The sequence below is a fragment of the Leptinotarsa decemlineata genome, unplaced genomic scaffold (assembly GCF_025532065.1).
Source record: "Leptinotarsa decemlineata unplaced genomic scaffold, Ldec_3_MD MMD2_tig00078422_RagTag_RagTag, whole genome shotgun sequence".
NCBI classification, from domain to species: domain Eukaryota; kingdom Metazoa; phylum Arthropoda; class Insecta; order Coleoptera; family Chrysomelidae; genus Leptinotarsa; species Leptinotarsa decemlineata.
This window is the reverse complement of record NW_027412747.1, coordinates 6619517-6633517: the sequence shown is the minus strand read 5'-3', so window position 1 is coordinate 6633517 and position 14001 is coordinate 6619517. Positions and strand designations below refer to the sequence as shown.

Sequence of the window (14001 nt, the reverse complement as noted above, 5' to 3'; positions counted from 1 at the left end):
TTTCATCTCAATTGTTGCAATGAACTTGAAAGCGATTTTTGAATGGAGAATGAAGAGACCTTTCAGATGATATATCACAAGCCTATACTTTCCATTCAAAAAATTGGGAGTTGTACCAGCATTCGACGGAGGTTGGAAATAGGAGTGGCATTTTTTTCTTGAAGTATGTCAAATTATAATTTAAATTTGACGTGTTTCGGGATTTTGTTAAAATGTTTACCAGAACTGAAATAATGAATTTATTCCATTTAGCATTTACATACTGTATATCCAAGTTTGGTTATGTTTCATCAATAATGCACGTGAGAAACTCACTCATCACACAATCCATTCAGGATATATGAATGGTTATATGGAATCAATGAAATGTGAATAAAAATGAAACATCATTCGTGCTGCTTCAAATTGGTTATTGATTAACCCAGAAGGAATAAATGCTTCTGGTTATTCGATAATGAAAAAAATCGTTCGAATTCGCAGAAATGAAATATATCGTTTGAGATTGGATATCTAAAACAAATGAATACAAAACACAGTGATAGAAGTGGCTCCTATACAATATTCGATTCAGTTTGGTTGGTTCTATTATCTCATGATTGAATTTATTAAAATCCAGTGTACTTCATGAGCAGATAATTATCAGTTGAACATGAATAAGACTCGCCGAATTCAAGGTCTAGTAATTTTGAATTATCAGAACACTTGAATGCTCATTATTAACTATTATTCATTAAATATTATGGAGGGAAAAGGGGTAATATTATACTCGTATATATGATTGAAATATCTCCGTATACGTATACGTTGAAGAAACATCTAATTTGCATTCCTAAAAAGATGGAACATGACTTTATTTTTGGAAGTAGAAGTCCAAACTCCCGGTTCACAATGAATCAATCTGAATTATGCAGGATGTCCCTGAAATTCCTCTTTTTCATTTGGGAATCTATAGATGGGGTCAAAGTATAACCAGCACTTCATATAACTGTTGTTCCTGAAATCTATCGTTACCAAGTTACGGGATCTGAAAGTTACAAAAAGAAAAATGTTAATCTTTGATAACTTGTCAAGTGAATATTCAAAATCGACAAAATTTTGGTTAATGACCAAATTAATAAATTGCTTTGATTAACTTTTATGCAGAAGTCATTTGTTTTGCTAGAAAGTCAGGAATGGACTACCCCCGAGGGTCCACACCCCAAAACTTTGAAATGACAGATATTTTCCAATTTTTTTTAACAAAATCAGGTTACCTAGACATCTTTCCGAATGAAAATACTCGTGTGGAAAATCTATCAGAGCAACGAATTTTAATGCACTTTTGTTCTACATCCAACCTGAGATGCCTACCATTATTTGAAATGAACAATTTTCACACCAGAAATAATTAGGATAACGTTGATGCTACAACATAAAAAGGATAATACAAATGAAATATCAAGTTCTGTAGATTCGTGGTTTTTTTAAATTAACAAGCTACGTGAATATCGAATTCAATCCATATTTTGTATGTACGTGTGGAATAATCACGTTTCGTGTTGTGTTATCTGAATCTAATGAAACTCAACATTTGAATGTTTCAAATTCTCATTCACAGCTAAAATATTGAGGAGTTTCACTGATAGTTTAATTTGATGGGAGAAAGTCTTTAACCCAATAAATTAATCTGAAAAAAACGCCAATTTACCTATACTAATAAAAACGACGGCACATGATTGGTTGAAAAATATCCGGTGAATAATTGTTATCTTCAATTTGTTTCGCAGATGTTGATGAAAAACATTTCAGAAAAAAATAAACTATTTATGATTGAAAATGAGAAACTAGAATGCGATTGTGTCAATATTTTGTAGTTTGTTGACATGGCGAACAGTTTACATTCAACCAATATACAGATATGCATGCATTTTATTGACGAACATTTTCTACTGTTCGTCGTCTGTATTCCAAGCATTTTCCCAATCGAACGGTAACGACAACAGAATCGCACCTTGAGAGAGACATATACGTTTGATGGACAATTAATTGGGGCATGTGGTTTTACTTCGATATTATCGTAGGTACAGTTTTGCCAAAACGAGATGGCGAGGATACTCCTAGTGCTGTGCGTACCGTTGTATTGGAGGAAAATATTTTAGAAGCTGTCTCTGATGAATTTTTAATGAGCATCAGAAATCTATCAGAACAGTTCCATACATCCAAGTCCACTATTCAAAGGATAATTAGGGAACAACCGCCCCCCTATACCTCATTCAGAAGGTACACGCCATGACATCTAAAGACTTTCCAGCACGACTGGAATATGCCAATCGGTTCATGGATATGCAAAGGGATGATCTGACTTTTATTCATCGAGTTTCATTCACTGATGAAGTAAGTTTCAGTAGAGATGGAGTTATCAACTCTTATAATCTCCACATATTGGCCAAAGAAAATCCCCATGGGAAACGATTTCATAGGACCATTCGTTCAAAATGAACGATTGAATGGCGATCGTTATTTGGACTTCCTTTAGAATGAATTGAATAGACTTTTGGAACATGTTTGGAACATGTGGTTCATGCATGCAACATGCATGCAACATGGTTTATTTCAGTTTGATTGTACGAGATCATCTGAACCATAATTTCCACAATAGATAGATTGGTAGAGGTGGGATTTAAAACCATTGAATGCCTTTATGAAGTTCACAAAAACGGTATTTATGGAATATCATGAATATCCTTACACCGATTTGGTTGAAATTTGCTACAGTTATTTGAAATGATGAAGCGCTTTTTAAGCCCGAACTAGATTAAAATTATTAGGTCCAGTGGCGTCTCAGTGGGCGTTACAGCCAATAATATTGAGAAAAAAAGAACGCTACTAACCATTTTTTAGTAAATGAGCGAAATATCCACCTTATGATGGAATAAATGGATTTGTAATTGATTGTCTAACACGTTCAAAAATAACTGGAGTATTCTGGAATATGACATTGCAATTGTCAATTATTCGAGTCATCAAGTCATTCACATCTAGTACAGGATTTTCATAAACATGAAAACAAAAATGAAAATCTAGAGGATTCATACCAGGACTGCAAGCTGGCCAATTTTGATGTCCTGTACGTCCGATGCAGCGATTAGGGTAGATGATGTCGAGTTGTTGAGCAAGAACACGAAAATGAGCTGGAGCCCCGTCATGCATAAACCACATGTTGTCTCATACAAGTACCGGTACTTTTTTCAGCATAGCGTCCGTGTAGGATTCATATGTTAATCTTGCTGGAAGAAATGGGCCAATTAGGTAGTCACCCATCATTCGTACTCAAACTTTCACCAAAAATTGTTACTGAAAATGACTCTAACAACGTGGAAATTTTCGTCGGCCCAAAAATGGTCATCGTGGACGTTCTTGATAGCATCTCGTAAAAAATTTGCTTCGTCCTCAAATAAAATATTTGATGAAAAATTATTATTGTGTGCCATCGTACGAATCGAATAACTGCAGAACATTAATCTTGGATGAAAACCTCGAGGCAGAAAAGCTTTGACCCGCTGTATGTGATTTGGGTATAGGAGGTTTCTTTTTAAAATTGTCCATATGGTTTTTGAACTGACTTTCAGCTGCAATGCAATCTTCCTAATACTATCTGAAGGATCTTTTTCAATCGCAGCAAATAAGATATCTGTCCTTGTTGATTCTTCGTGCTTCATCCGCATTTTCATTTGCTGATCCATAAATTTCAGCCATTTTGGCGTAAGTGAAATTATTCATGATGGAATCACTGCTAATTGACAACTTTGACTGATATAACAAAACACATTGTTAGCTGATCTTCAAAGCAGGTGTTCATGATTTACAAAGTGGCTTCAATTTTTCTCCTCAAAAACAAAGCTAGATATGAAAAAAACACAAGCGACGAAAAAGTTGTATTTTCAGTTGATTACTTTGTTCACAACTTTCACGAATTGAACTCGAATTGAAGTCGAACTTGTGATCCAACTCGAAATGATGTACTCAATACTGTGTTATTATCTTTTCTTCGGTTCGTTTCAGAACATAATCTTCATGTGCTTTTGATCTGGTTTAAAAAGAAATATCTTTGTTTATCCTCCAATTGCCATATCACCATCGAAACAAGGTATCTGATAAATAACATTGGCATGATCCGTCATTGGTATTTTGTCTTTCAGCCCATTTTCCAAAAAGATAATTTCGAAAATTATCTGCAATATTATCCAATTTACTCTGAATAGGTGTTTCACTCACCAGTATTCGTACTGTATACCTGTATAGTTGATAAATTGGCTAAAGTACATAAACATATAAATAAACTGATGAATTTCTTGGTTATCTCATATTCTCAGTCGTTGTCTAATGGAAATATATTACAAACACAATCATACAGTGTCACCGATACAGTCCGCATCAAATGGGAAACTTTTTCATTTATCGTTTTATGTGAAATTTGATTTTGGCAGTAGATTTTGCTTAAGAAATGATGTCAAATGGCGTCTACAAAATAGGTCACATGATTTCCTTAACCTGTCAAAATTGACATTTAAAAAAAGAAACATCGAAAAATGACATTATTCTTCAAAATATCCAAAAATATCAAAGGATAAAAACATTTTCTTTTGTAATTTTATACCCACACAGCAAGTTTCAAACCCATAATAAGTATTTTATATTTTCACTATTTTTCCGCATTCCTGCTTTTTCTACTTATCAAAATTTAAACACACCTGTACTAAATCATTTATTTTAACTAAACTCGTCACCGAATTTCTTTTTTTGTAATATAATAATATTTTAAGAGCCTTTTTGATGTTAAAACAAATTTTGAAAAATAAAAGTTGTCAAACTTGATGCAAAGTTCATCTAGTTTCAACGGGGCTTTCCAAACTATACAGTACTTGAGTTTTTTAATGAGCAAATGGCCTCACAATATGAATTAGAACAAAACGGAACATTAGGAAACTTAGGAAACACTATCTTAGAATGTTCATTGTTTTTTTAACAAAAAATACAGTGGAATTTAATCTTAATTAAAAGGAACTGAAAATAAACATGTACCTATACCTAATAGCAAAAAAACACGAAAAAAAGACTCATGACATTAAATACACTACATTTCTGTATGTCTTCCATCGCGTTCTATGCAGATAATTGTCCTTCTTGATACATCTTTCATCGAGTTGCTGATACTCACAGGGTTTATGTTTAAAAATAGAGTTTCTAATAACAGTTTCTAGGTGATTCACGTCACGAAAATGTCTTTGTTTATAAACGATTTGTTTTAAGTAACCCCACAAGAAAAAATCTAGTGGGGTTAAATCTGGCGACCTAGGCGGCCATATTTGCTCCATATTTCGCCCAATAACTTTGCCCCTAAACATTTCTAATAGTTTCTCTTTGACTTGTCTTGAACTATGAATAGGAGCCCCGTCACATTGATACCACATACTGTGTCTTATTTCAACCGGCATATTGTCCACTATATCACTGATCTCAGTATTTATAAATTGCAAATAATCCTGAGAAGTTAAATTGTGTCTAAAAAAGAATGGTCCCATTACCTGATTATTTAAAACACCGCACCACACATTTGTTTTAAATGATTATTGGTCCCGACATTCTATCACGAAATGAGGATTTTCCTGAGCCCACCACCTACAATTCTGGGAACTGACTACGCCGTTCGATGTGAAGGTAGCTTCGTCGGTCCATTGGATTTTGTAAGGAAATTTTCTGTTTAATTCTACTTCTCCTTGGTACCAGAAAGAGAAATCTAGTCGAACATCGAAATCTCTTTCCTTTAAGGTATTTATAAATTTGGGTTTGTAGGGTTTGAATTTATTTTTATGTAAAATTGCTCTTACGCTTTCTCTTTTAACGCCAGTTCTATCTACAATATTGGTAATACTTGATTTTCCCTGTTCGATAACATCCAGGCAGACAGCCAACTGAACCTCATCATTATTGCGTGATGGATTATGACGTTTTTTAAAAGTATTTTCAACTGAACCAGTCAGTTTAAATTTTTTTAAAATCCTACTTACAGTGGATTGCTGTACATGTCTACCAGGATGTCTTGCGTTAAAAATATCAGCGATTTGTCGATGCAATGTGTTTTCACCACAAATTAGCACAATTTCAATTTTTTCTTGTAAAGATAACATATTATTTTAATTTTCATACTTTACATTGAACTAACGGGCATTAATTTATTCAGTGACAGTGACGTTTTCTAAAACACATTATGTAGTTTCATAGTTTTTCACAGCCTACCCAGTTTTTTTAAATTAGTGTTGTTAGCGGAGTAGGTAAATGTAAATACTATGAGTTTTTTCTTTTATTGAATGGGCTTCAAGAATCACGAAATGATGTTTCCTAATGTTCCGTTTTGTTCTAATTCATATTGTGAGGCCATTTGCTCATTAAAAAACTCAAGTACTGTATAGTTTTGAAAGCCCCGTTGAAACTAGATGAACTTTGCATCAAGTTTGACAACTTTTATTTTTCAAAATTTGTTTTTAACATCAAAGAGGCTCTTAAAATATTATTATATTACAAAAAAAGAAATTCGGTGACGAGTTTAGTTAAAATAAATGATTTAGTTCAGGTGTGCTTAAATTTTGATAAGTAGAAAAATAGTGAAAATATGAAATACTTATCATGGGTTTGAAACTTGGTGTGTGGGCATAAAATTACAAAAAGATATTTTTGGATATTTTGAAGAATAATGTCATTTTTCGATGTTTCTTTTTTTAAATGTCAATTTTGACAGGTTAAGGAAATCACGTAACCTATTTTGTAGACGCCATTTGACATCAATTCTTAAGCAAATTCTATGGCCAAAATCAAATTTCACATAAAACGATAAATAAAAAAGTTTCCCATTTGATGCGGACTTTATCGGTGACACTGTATATTTCAAATAGGTATATATTAAAGGAAAGACACGCCAGATGAAGCCATTGTATGGCGAAATACGTGTTGCGTTTTTGTAAAACAATTTAGTGAAAATCTCACAATAAAGTGTTTTTGGAATACGTTAAAGAAAAACAATTGTTTTATCACCAAATGATCATCTTCAACAGGAAGATCAGTTCGATCTTCCTCTTGAAGATGATCACTCGTTGATCGAAACACGTGTCGAGGCGTTGAAATAACGATTTGGTGTTGGAAAAAAACTCCAGTAATATTCAAAATAATAGTTGTTTTCAGCTGTTCTTTATTAATTCTTCTTTTCATTAGTTCTTTCAGGGACTTCAAATAATTTCATATAATACTAAATTGATCCCCATATTTTTATGTATCAAGATATATATATATATATATATATATATATATATATATATATATATATATATATATATATATATATATATATATATATATATACATACTCTTGTATGCTTCAAAATTTAGATTGTCTAACTGCGAGACGATCATATTTGCTCAAACTTCACTCATAATTACTCTTCATTTGGATAAATATGGCAAATCACCCCTAAGAAATCCAACAGCATCCCACCTAATTATTACGCTTTGTTGATAATGACGACTTCCTGATGAGCACTAACAACTAACAAAACAAAAGACTGTCCGCAATCTTCCATGGTATTTTCAACGCCCACATTTGGTGATTAACAACTTGCACTTCTTCTTTTCGAATTGTGAGCGCAAGCGTCCATCCAATTTTCTACGCGGCTGGGGTGCGAACAACTCCTCAACTCCACTTCACGACGTTACGCTTCGAGAGCAGAATCTGTTTAACATTTAGGAGTTGCGAAAACTTGTTGAATTCTATTGTCGCGTTTTTCGGTTATTGTAGGTTTTGCATAGATTCGTGATAGTGTTTGATATTCAAATTTGGTGAACTCTGAAAGTTGTTTTTGCAGATGCGTTTTTTCCGAATCCGAATCCGTGGATTTTCACAAATGGTAGGTAGAAATAAATTTTTATGATTATAGATGTTTCATCTTAGCATAATGATTTTGGTGTCATCACTTTCGATATCCGAACTGATAAATGACAAAGTCACTCACATAACACACATTAATCTCTGTTTCTCCGTACTGATGCGTACTGGTGAGCCCTAAGAACCTGAAATATGGTATATAGGTGCTTTTCAGGTGTTAGATGCGCAAAAAAAAATAATTTCAAATATTCCAACTGGGGAGCCAGCCGAGGGGAAAAGGAGCGTTCATAAAATGAAGTTACGTTTTCATCAACATTTCTCCATACCGGTATATTTTTGAAGACTGAAATTCTTATATAGTTCCGTTTTATATTGTAGATTTGCAATGAGGAAGGATTTTCAAATATTTAAACTGAAGCGTGAGCCGCGGAGAAAAAAGGCGCGTCCATAAAACAAATTTTTCTACACCCGTACTCTAACAATACACTTATATGACCATAATCCGTTTCATAATGATATCCATTATGATACAGATTTTTCATAACGATACAGATTATCAACCAATAGAAACCCATAATTTTTCAATCAAGAATCCTGTTCCTTTGTTTGTCCTAGATTCTAACCTTAGTAACTAATTGCTTTATTTGTCAAAATCAGTTTTCATATTACCTACCTATATTATCAAAATGTCTAAAAACAGCGATATAGAAGGAATACCATCGACTCCAATATTTTTAAAAGATCAGGTTAATTACAGTTGTTATATTCAATATAAATATAATTAGAATCTTTATAGTTTTCATATATCCATGATAATACCATTAAGTTAGTGTTTTTTTAAAAAAATATGAGTTAATTACTGTAAATGTGTTCAATACAAATATAATATTTATAGTTTTTCATTATTTATCGGGTTTAGAAAAAATAGCGTATGCAACTCTCATGTAATGGTTATTAATACACTCGCATATACCATACAAAACTCGCCTTCGGCTCGTTTCGTATCCCGGTTAATGCTCGTGTCTTAATAACCATCATTACATGATCGTTGCATAATATACTATTATTGTTTAATCACCGTTTCGTAATGCCCTTAAATTTCCGGTGATCAAATTTATATTTTGTGTCAACATTACACCTGTGCAGAACCGGGGCAGTTCGCTAGTGATACATAAATCTCATTAATGTAAGTTGAAGGTTTCTATTTTGTGAACTATCTAAAATTCCAAATCAGATGTAGTATATATTGAGAAAAAATTCAGTGAGTCTGTAAAAAAAATCCACGTTCCACTTTTGTCACTTTTAATATTGATTTTTCATTGCGGATCTGCCTGTTTCCAATTCAGTACTCCGAATTCGATCCTGTTATTGACAGAAATTAATGTTGTTTTCAATATTTTCTATTGAGACTGAAAGTTGTGAAAAATGTACATATTCATCCTGATTCAGTATCGCACAATATTTCAGTCGTGACTATTTCAATATATTATTTTCACACAACAATTTGTTTACCTGCTGAAGTATAGAAAATTGAACTTCATTAAGAAAATTGTGGAAGCTACTATCACAGCACAATTATTTATTGCCACAGTTTGGTTGAGTCAAGTAACCAAAAATATGCCACTGAACTCGTAGCTGAATTTAAAAAGAATGATTAATTGATACATAAAGAAACGACAGAAAGAAAGTAACCTTCAATATGATATTATATTGAGAAATGGAGCTACTGTTTTGAATCCACATCATCATCCCACGTTGAGTACCAAATAACTAACTATCTACATTTTCTGACATTAGTTGTAGGAGCATTCCTAGAATTCTGGAATATTAAAAATCTCATCTACTGTGAGAATGAAATGAGATGATGTTGACAAAAGTTTGCAATTGTAATTGAAAGTTATTCAGTGGACGAATAATATAACCCCAATTTATTTATCAACACCTGTTTTATAGATTTGTGTATGTATTTTTCTGAACTGGGTTGTTATTCGCCATCGGTCTGACACAGTGGTCAGTGGGCTTCAATTTATAATAATAATAGGAATGAAGAATACAAAACAATGTAATAAGAAGATGAAGGTGAATAAACGAGTAATCGATAAGTGTTTTTCAGACTTGTTTCGAGAAAATACAATGTAATTAAACTTATAAATAATAAACATGCTGACTGACAATTGCGAAAATATGAAAATATCCAATCTAAAAATAAATATTTAAAAATCATTCGCACACACGCATATAAATGTGTAACTATAAATTAATACAATGGTTGATGCGTGTGAGTGGTATAAGATTGTTTGTATTACATTTAAATGGCACAAATGTTATTAGCGGTGTGTTAGAAATTATAATAAATAAATAGGGTGAAATGGATAATCCTGATGTACTGATATATAATATGAAGTTCTATTGTGAAGTAATAACAATTTTCTTCTTTCACACATGTTTTACATTAATAAAAACTTCATTTGAAAATTTGTTTTGTCATCAAAATCAGAAATCATTTTTGGCTGTCTGTATATGAATTGCCTCAATGACTTTTTGAAGTGGTGAAATATTAATGTTTTTTATTGTATTGAGAAGAGTATTGACTAATTACACGAAAGAAAAAAATTCTTTCGAAACAAATACTTCTATATGAACTTGTTTTGTAGTACCTACTCCAAGTGGACGAAGGTGTGTTCAAAATGCTCCGCCCCAGCATGCTATTCCATAGCGTAAATGACTTTCTACTATTGCGAGATAAAGAATTTTCAGGTGGTGGGTAGAGAATATTTCTCTTGAGGTTTTGAATTTGTTTGCCTTATAGAATCATTTACCTTATAGAATATTTGCCTTATAGAATACTGTTGCGTCATCTAAAAATCCTAAAATGTTTCCTTTACTTTCTAGAAAGAATAAGTCATTTATGTACAGATTGAATAGAGAAAATCCAAGAACCGTGCGCTGAGATATCCCAGTATCAATATAGTACTCAATGCTTATAATTTCATCTATTCTCACTGTTTGTACTGTTTTCGTGAAGTAACTTCTGAATTGATTCAAGGGAATACCCCTTATGCCATTATCTTCTATTGTTTGTGGAAGCAATGTGTGGTAGACGGTATCAAACACTTTTGATAGGTCTATTGAAACAGAGAAACTCGGCTTATTTTCATTGAGCGCTAAAGATATTTCAGATGTTAATGCTAATATTGCATTTTGGCTAGATATATTTTCTCCAAATCCAAAATGATGATCAGATATTGAATGATAAATAAGTTGTTTCTTATTCATTTCAGAATCTCACAGCAATTTCAAAACGATGGACCCTTTATTTCTACTTGCTCCGCTAGTTAGTATTCATATCAAATCTTTTCTGCTTGTTGAAAATAAATATTTCATGAAGTTACCATATACAAAGTGAAACACAAATGGGCTCCATCACCTCTAAACTATTTTCAAAAGCCTTTTCGGTTTTGTAGAAAAACACATTTGAAATAAGCAACTTTAAAGAAAACGTGACACTATAAAGCATTTTCAAAACAAAGGACTTTTAAGAAATTGCGCTGAGTTTTATTTTGCAATAGTGGTACAATGAAAAAAATCAGAATCATCTTCAGCAGTTGAAATTCTGCATATGAACTCAAAATTGTATGTTTGACAAAGTTTTCCAAATTGCTTTTGGTAGTTTGAGTAATAACCCAACTTTTGGAGTTGAACAAATTGAAATTTGCCAATCTCGTGACTACATTTTTCAATTCGCTAATACAGTTTATTGTATGATTTTGACTATAAAGGGTTCTACAAAAGCCGCGACACGTGTTTGGCCTCACAATAGCTTTCTCAAGCGTAATAGTAAGTTATTTCTGAATTACAAATATTTTATACTCTAACATAATACCAACTCATTTGCCTACTTTCTAATGAATGAATCTGCCTGAAAATATCGGGAATAAATTCATTACCTATATGAATAAATTATATCAAAGAAAATACCCTACCTGAAAATACTGATAATACCCTTACCTGGAAATAAACAGATTCAATAATGCCAAATTATTAGGAGTTTTAAAATTTGTTTGATCCCACACTTTCCAATACGTTAAGTTTTAAACCTTCCTTCTGGAAATGGAGAGCCATGAATTCTTGATTGAACTCATGTACCTCTGTGATTGAATGATTGGCATATGTGGAGTTTATTTTTCCATTCTAAAAACTATTTTGTTCAAACTCACCAAAGTACAACAATATTTTGCTACGAATTCAACTGACTAAGACTGCCCCAAGACTTATACCAAAACTGAGACTGAGACTAAGCGTAAGACCCAAGAATGCACAAAAAATGCAACTTATAACATAAATACAAATCAGGTTAAAACCGCCTCTCTTGACGAGGGTTTTCGATCAGATACAAAATTTGGCAGCTTCACAATTTTTGTGGAAAAGTGCTACCTAATAATGTAAGGTTTCGAGGAAAATATTGCACTTACGATTATGAAGGAGCAGCAGCAAATGTTAATCCAAATCAAGGTACTAGTTTTCCACCAAATGTAATGAATAGGTTCACAACGTATCTACATAATGAAACATGAAAACCAGTGTACTTAACATCAGATAAATCACCATCATATTTAATTCTTCGTGAACTGTTCGCTACTTTATTCAAATAAATGTCTCGTTCAAACTTGGAGAACCATTTTTTTCAATACCCTGGCATTTGAAACTTTTTATGGAGTGAATAGAATGGTTTGCCTGCCGAACTTTCTACAATCTTTAACTGTCAGTAGACAACCGCAAATTCATTACATTTAATGGACAGTACAGGGTGTTCCTGAACAGTCATGCTCATTCTGTTCTAACGCTTAAGTAGCTGTTACAAGTTGGAGCTATTTTTTGGAAACTTCAGATAAGATCATTTCTGGTGAAATGTAGAGAAAAATTTCATTTATTCAGAAATAGTTATAAATCACACGTTAAAAGGTAAGACCTCGTTATTCCTTAGCTCGCACAAGTTTCGACTTCTGAGGTTTGTCGTTTGTCGTATGTAAAATAGTACATAGTTGAGCCTTGTATTGGTCTCATCATAGAGACAATATGCATGATTTCTTTTATTTTTGATAGAGAAATATGATGTCATTTCTACTGATTTCTCCTCTGACGTGAGTAATATTAATGGCTTCATGCTATTGATGTGTTGCATAAAGACATCTGCTTCTATATTCACCTAAACGGATTTATGACATCTCTCAACCATATAAGAAGCTTTTTTCCTTGACAGACAGAGTTTCGAAACATTCGATATTAGTCCACCGCATTGAAGGAGTTACCTCTCACCTGGAAGTAGCAGCTTTCAGATACATCATTCTAGGCGTGTTCATATTTCCTTCAACTGGTATCAAAGCAATCATTCCTAATTTCTGTTCTAGAGTATTCAATTCCATAACGAATGTTTGAAATACGAACTGACTAGAAAAAAGTGTTTTTTATAATTCAGTGTTCATATGAAATAATTTTTCTTCCGTGTAATTCAATGTTTATATGAAAGTACCTGTTTCAGGAGGGCTGTTTCTTTCAGTTTGTGTCTGAATGTTACTTCTTTGCATGATCTTTACATCTATGTATATAGTTACTTCTTTTAATATTGATTGCTTCTTTGCTTTCTTTGGAAGATTCCCACATTTTTGTTCATCAAGATGAAGTAGTAGAAAGCCGAAACTTTCTTTCTCAAGTATTCAATATATCATATCGATATTATATTCAGTCATACATTCAAATCAACTCATTGGTTTCGACTTGGGAAGTCTCCTCTGACAGAAAGATCGTTAGAAATAAATGATATAATTAAAGGTAACAAGAAACTAGGCCACACGGAAAAAAAATTTCAACCAAAGATAAAATTATTTTTCTTCTTTATCCATTTCTCTACTCTAATAGAAACATTCATCTATCCGTATGTCTAAGATTGTATGTGCGGAGGCTCCTTGCCCGAAGTATTCTGCGGAGCATGTCAGAGCACATCATTATTGATATGATGGATCATTCCGATACTTGAGGCATGAAAAATTGATTTCACACACTGGGAATTTGTAATTTTTCACGTGATGAAT

General features: G+C 32.7%; 1 protein-coding gene and 1 long non-coding RNA gene across 3 annotated transcripts in view; one reads left to right on the top strand and one right to left on the bottom strand.

Moving 5' to 3' along the window:
- LOC111506332 (Adipokinetic hormone receptor) overlaps nucleotides 1-14001 on the top strand; it is a 330108-nt gene that overhangs the window by 67372 nt on the left and 248735 nt on the right. The window lies entirely within an intron of this gene.
- LOC141487284 (uncharacterized) lies at nucleotides 774-12656 on the bottom strand. Its single transcript, XR_012468307.1, has 2 exons — nucleotides 12385-12656; nucleotides 774-1024 (listed from the first exon to the last, which is right to left on the bottom strand). It is a non-coding gene; the product is annotated as an uncharacterized lncRNA (long non-coding RNA).